Raw genomic sequence first — 6513 nt, 5'->3', positions numbered from 1 at the left:
GGAGCCAAGTCCTCTCCTAAGGAGAAGATGGAGAAGAATCCCCCAAAACCGACTCTTGGTCGAGCAGGGCTGACAAGAGGGGCCAAAGGAAAAAGGCGGCCAAGAAGCTGACCCTTACTGTACTTAACACTTCTCTCTCACAAGCTCTATATTAGTCCATAAGGAAGGGTATTTAAATTCTACTCCTCTCTGCATGAAGTCGGACCCTCGATTTAGAGACACCAGGCAATATTGCTGGTATCATCGAGATCACAACCATCATAATGATGATTATCGGGTACTCTGAAGAGATATTGAGGACTTAATACAAAGGAGATTCTTGATGAGACTTATCTCTCAACGAGATAGGAGTGAACCCACTTCAGGAAAGTCTAATAGGAGATCTAGATCAAGATCACCCCGTCCCCAACATTAGTAGGACAAGCAGCATGTAGAGACCGGCAGTTGAGGTATCATCAACACCATCAACGGGGTCCAGTTGTAGGAAGAATATCTAATAAAGCTCTAAATAAGTATGCCAGACGAGCGTTGGATGTCAACTTATGTGAGAAGAAGCCAAGGACAGATAAGTCCATCTCCATTAGCAACGCTGATCTGAAAGGCAAGACACCTCATGATGACCCTCTCATTATCTTGACCGAGATTAATAACTTCTGGGTCAAGAGGATCTTGGTCAATACTGGGAGCTCCACTGACATCCTATTCCTCGAAGTCTTCAGTTAGATAGGCATCGACAAGTTCAAACTGCAGCCTTGCTGAGGTCATCTCATTGGATTCACATGATATTTGCTCCTGCTAGAAAGGATGATCACTCTCTCACTAATAATCGGTGAGTACCCTTAGCAGTCCACTGTCCAAACTTAGTTTTTGGTGATGAACATCAAGTCTATCTACAACGTTAATCTTAAAAAAACCTCCATGAATAGCCTACAAGCGGTCCCGTCCACTTACCACCAGATGGTGAACTTCTCGACCCTAGAAGGAATTGGGTTCATCAGGAGCAACTATCGAGAGGCCAGATCCTACTATCTACTCTCGATAAAAGGGAAATAAGTGTTGGAGACAATGTCTGATTAAGAAGACGCATCTCTAGATTGAAAAAAGAGCTGGAACGGGAGTAGACGACTCCCGTGGAAGAATTGCAAGAAAATGTTGATCAACCTAGATGGGTCAAGGAAGGTCAAGATTGGGTCAAGCTTCATTGAACCTCAACGGGGAGTTGTGATAGCATTCCTACGTGAGAATGCTGAGGTGTTTGTATGGGGACCCAAAAACATACTGAGAATTCCCCCCTAACGTAGTAAGCCATGAGCTCTCGGTCGACCGACATAGAAAGCTGGTTCGACAAAAGAAGAGACATCTCGGCCTTGTGAGGCAAAAGACGGCCATAGATGAAGTCGTCCAACTACGCAGAGTCGGCTTCATCAGAGAAGTGCAGTATCCGGAATGACTATCTTATATGGTGTTGGTCAAGAAGTCCCTTGGCAAGTAGAGGATGTGCGTAGACTTTACAGACCTAAACAAGGCTTACCCAAAAGACAGCTACCCCCTTCCAAAGATCGATTAATTAGTATATGAGAGCGCAAGCCATGAACTGCTAGGTTTTATGGATGCCTTTCCTGGATACAACTAGATCTTATGGCAGAGGATGATCAAGAGAAGACCTCATTCACTACAAATTAAGGAATCTATTGTTACAAGGTGATGCCCTTTGGTCTTAAGAATTCAGAGGCCACCTATCAGAGGCTGGTCAACAAGATATTAAAACACCAAATTGGCCATAATGTGGAGGCATATGTGGATGACATCCTTGTGAAGTCAAAGCACATGTCATCTCATGTATCGAATCTTGAAGAAACCTTCTCTACCCTCTAACACTACTGTATAAACCTCAACTCGGCCAAATGTGCTTTTAGGGTGCAATCAGAAAAATTCCTAGGATTCATGATTACTCAACCGGGTATTAAGATCGCCCCGAGAAGATAACCATCATAGAGGAGATGTCTGAGCCTTGCACTTTGAAGGACGTTCAGAAGTGGAATGGTAAGAAAGCATTGTTGGGCCACTTCCTTTTGAAATCTGCTGAAAGAAGCCTCCTATTCTTTAAAGCTTTGAGAGGGAGCAAGGAGTTGAAGAAAGGCATCGGTTGCACTACAAAATACAGTGACGCCTTCAATGACCTCAAGATATACTTGAGCACGAAGCCTCTATTGAGACAGCCCAAGAAAGGAGAAACATTGTATCTTTACTTGGCCATCTCCCATGAAGCATCCAGCTCCGTCCTGGTCCAAGAGGAGGGCTATACCCAAAAGGTAATATATTATGTCAGTTAAATTTTGAAGGCAGTCGAAATCAACTATACTCTCATTGAGAAGGACTCCTTCACTATCATAATTACATCTAGGAGGCTTTGCTCCTATTTTCAAGCAGACATTATAGTGGTGCGGACAAATCTACCCTTGGCAATCCTACCACTTCGGGGAGAATGATCAACTAGTCCATCGAGCTTAGTGAATATGATATGCAATTTTAACCGAGGACAACCATAAAAGCCTAAACTTTGGCTGACTTTTTAATAGAGTCGCCCGTAGCTAATGACGAGCCATATCTGCTCCTATCAACTCCCCCACTTGAATCTTCAACCTCCAAGATGACCAAACACCTCCTTCTAGGAAGCATAGCACCCCTAAGCATGACCTTCCCTAGATCTCCTTGTAGTGGTTATTGAAGGTGGACGAATCCTCAGAAGAAGGAGGTAGTGAAGCTGGAGTAGTCCTACGTAGCCCCGATAGATCCACGTACAAGCACTCTATCGTTTTTGAATTTTCAGCCTTAAACTATGAGGCCGAGTATGAAGCACTTTTGCTAGGACTCCGAGCAGCCTTAATAGTCAAGGCCGAGCTCATCTACATCATGGGCAACTCCCAACTTGTCGTCTACCAAGTAAGAGGAGATTATGAGGCTAATGACTTGAGGATGATTTTGTACCTGAAGGCAATCAAAGAGCTCATGAGCAACTTTAAAGATTTCAAGATCCTCAAGTCCTCCTCACCCTCAACATTATGGCGGGTACCTTATCCAAGCTCGGATTGTCCAGCTCAGGGAATAGTCAAGGACCTGTGTACACAGACACTCTCAAGAACTCTAGCATCATGGAATCTCCAACAAACTCAATCATGCACTCTGAGGCCTTTAAGGAACTCTGTTTGATGGATCCAATCATCCATCACCTAACAGGGAGGACCTCATCAAAGAATGCTACTGAAGCGAGGAGTCTACAACGAAATGCTCGAAGATATCTTATGATTGATAACCATCTTTATGGAATATCATACTCAGACAGTAGTGTAGGGTCCTATCTCCGATGTCTTTGACTAACAGAAGCCAGTTATGTTTTAAGAGAAATCCATGAAAGTGATTCACTAATGCTACTACTTGCCTACCATCCTAAAAGACTCGCCTCCAGATGCAAGACTTGCCAATTCTTCTCAAATGTGTCACAAGCCTCAGCCACTAAACTCACCTCTATCATGAGCCTAATTTCATTTGCTCAATAGGGAGTGGATTTATTGGGGAATCTTCCAATAGCTTTAGGTTAATGTAAGTTTTTAATTGTTGCCATTGACTACTTCACAAAATGGATAGAAGCTGAACCGTTGGCTAAAATTGGCGAGAGTAATACCATTAATTTTGTATGAAAATCAATTAAATCTATAGATTTGGAGTTCCCATTTCATTCATCACCAACAACGACACTCAATTCAACAACAGAGGCTTCCAAAATTCTTGTGAAGAATGAAAGATACAGCTCAAGTTCACTTCAGTGGCACACCTAAAATGCAATGGGCTTGCAGAAGCCTCCAACAAATGCATACTCTAAGCTTTGAAGAAGAAGATAGATAATATGGTTGGAAATTGGGTCAAATAATTATGTGTAATTCTATAGTCTTACCATACTACTCACACACTCACAAATATTCCACGGCATAGACTCTCTTCAAGCTACCATATGGAGTCGAGGCTGTCGTCCTAGTAGAAGTTGGCTTGCCACCCATCCGACTACATCACTTTGATGAAATTTTGAATTTGACTGGGCTTCTTGTCGGGCTCAACCTTACTGATGAAGTTCAAGAAAAATCTCTCCGATCACAAGTCATTAATCAGTATTGTATCGCCCGGCACTACAACTGCAAGGTCCGACCCCGAAGATTCAACATTGGTGATCTCATCTTTTGAAGAGCAATTTTTGACAAAGACACAAAGCACGACAAATTAGCCGCCAACTGGGAAGGACCGTATACGATCATAGAGGAAGTACATCCCGACACTTATCCACTGTGAAGCTCTGATAGAAGAATCTTGCAACATCCCTGGAATATGGAGCATCTCAAGAAATACTTTTAGTAATTTTGACTGTAAAACTCTCATGTGACATAAAAATTTTTAATATTTTTATCGTGCTATGCTTCTGTAGTACCTATAAGACCTCGCAGACACCCAAGGCACGACTCGAAAAACCTTAGTACCCATTCATGATAAAACCAATTCGATCGATTTTAACCCATAGAACCTTGGTATCCTCTCAAAATAAAACCAAGACATGAAGTCAACCCATCTCAGTTACAAATCTCAAAATAAAGTAAATTACAGATAAACATAAATACACAAGCAAGAGAGCTATGCAGATCTAGTAAACAAAAGTATACCTTTTATTCATATATCAAAATAGTTATGAAATAGAATATTTACATCTGAAAGATGCCAAAAAAGATACATGAAGCTCTCAAGGGGCCCGACTCCGAACAGGCATGAGGCTTGAAGTATGCATAGCGCTGGACCCAGGAGAAGAAGCTGAACATGGAGGAGCAGCGGTAGTAGACGTCGACAGAGGATTCGATTGGGGCTCGGATCTAACCTCTTCATCCTTGTCATCTCTAGGCTGGTTAGCCCAACTACCTCGAGTAGAGCCCGCATTTGACTCCTCACCCCCCTAATCTCCATTGTTGACATTCAGAACCAGTCCTCCTCCCTTAGTCTCTATATCCCGAAGGGCATCAAGGTAATTGATGATGCAAGAGGGGTAGTGGAAGCGATTAGGATCAAGTTTAAGCTGGTGAGGTTTCTACGCTATAAAGAAATCGAAGCTAGCCTTGCAAGCCAAGGCCACTCCGACCTTTCCAAGAGTGTTGTTGCGGTATTTCTTCATAACCTCCACTCGGTAGGCTTTGGACTCGAGATAGTTGAGGTGACCCTACAGCACTTGCATTTTAGCCAGAGATGAGTCTCGTTGTCTCTCGACCTCTACTGCTACTCGGGATGCCTCCTTCCGCAGATTCTCATGAGCCTCCACCTCCTCCTTCAGTTGGTCCTAAAGGCTCTCAACATGTTGGCAAGCTAGTTGAGCCTGCTCAAAAGTGACACCACTCTCCCGCCTCTCAACCTCAATCCCATCCTCAAATATTTCACCGTTTCATCCCGTTCATGGAGCTCATGCTCGAGATGACCGATGTTCTCCTTCAATTTGTATATCATTGCTGACTTTTTGCTGTTGTGTGCCTTAAGCCCCTTGATCATCTCCTCTCGCATATCGATCTCCTCCGATGCCATTTTCCTTTGCTCCGCCTCTAGGCTACCAACTCGGCCTCCTTGGCAACAACTCTCTTCTCAGCCTCTTCCCGAGACGCCTTCTTGGCCTCCAACCTTTTCTAGAGCTTGAAGTGGAGGCCTCGTGCATTATCAAACCGAGAAAATAGCCTCTGGTCAACCAACAAACCTCGCAGCAAATAGCCTTTGAGGGCCTGGTGAAGGTCGACGTTTGGCATGCCCGAGAGGACCTCATCATCCTGAGGGAGATAGAACTATTCCAGAGCTTGAGACTATGCGATCTGAGATTCCAGGACCGACCCTCTCTTGTCAAGATACCATCTAGGAGTAAATCTGAATTCCTCAGACGACTCTCTATCATACTGAGGGCCTTCCCTGGATGACTCCATCATCATCATCCTCAGCTCCCCCTACACGTCCTGCTCGAGGTCATCGATATGGTGGGGGAAGGACCACTAAATGTGACCCTCAAGAGCAGGAAGTGCCTCAGCCACTACCACGTCTTTAGCTGCTCCTTGCCTTGCCGATGGGCTGACTTGGCTGCCACTACCACGTCTTTAGCTGCTCCTTGCCTTGCCGATGGGCTGACTTGGCTGGTGGAGGCTGAGTCGTCTCCTCCTTGATCCGAGTCTAGGCCTTAATAGGCTTGTGCGCCACCATTTCCCTCCCTAAGCACAAGTAGGGGACTCCTCGTTGATGACTGCGACGACATCAGTTGGCTCAGTTAGAGGGACATCTGGAAAGGGAGCGGAGAAATATTGGCCAACTTCTTGAGTAGGGATAGGAGTGACCATTTCTGCTGCACTCCCCTCCCTAGCCCTGCTCGGCTTGGCATCTCTACTTGTCGCAGCTATGTCCTCTTCTTCTCATACCTCTCAATCTGAGCAGTGGAAGCACTTGGCCCAGCCA

This window comes from Asparagus officinalis, chromosome 9, assembly GCF_001876935.1.
Source record: "Asparagus officinalis chromosome 9, Aspof.V1, whole genome shotgun sequence".
Taxonomy (NCBI): domain Eukaryota; kingdom Viridiplantae; phylum Streptophyta; class Magnoliopsida; order Asparagales; family Asparagaceae; genus Asparagus; species Asparagus officinalis.
The sequence above is the reverse complement of the archived record's forward strand: the minus strand, read 5'-3'. Positions refer to the sequence as shown.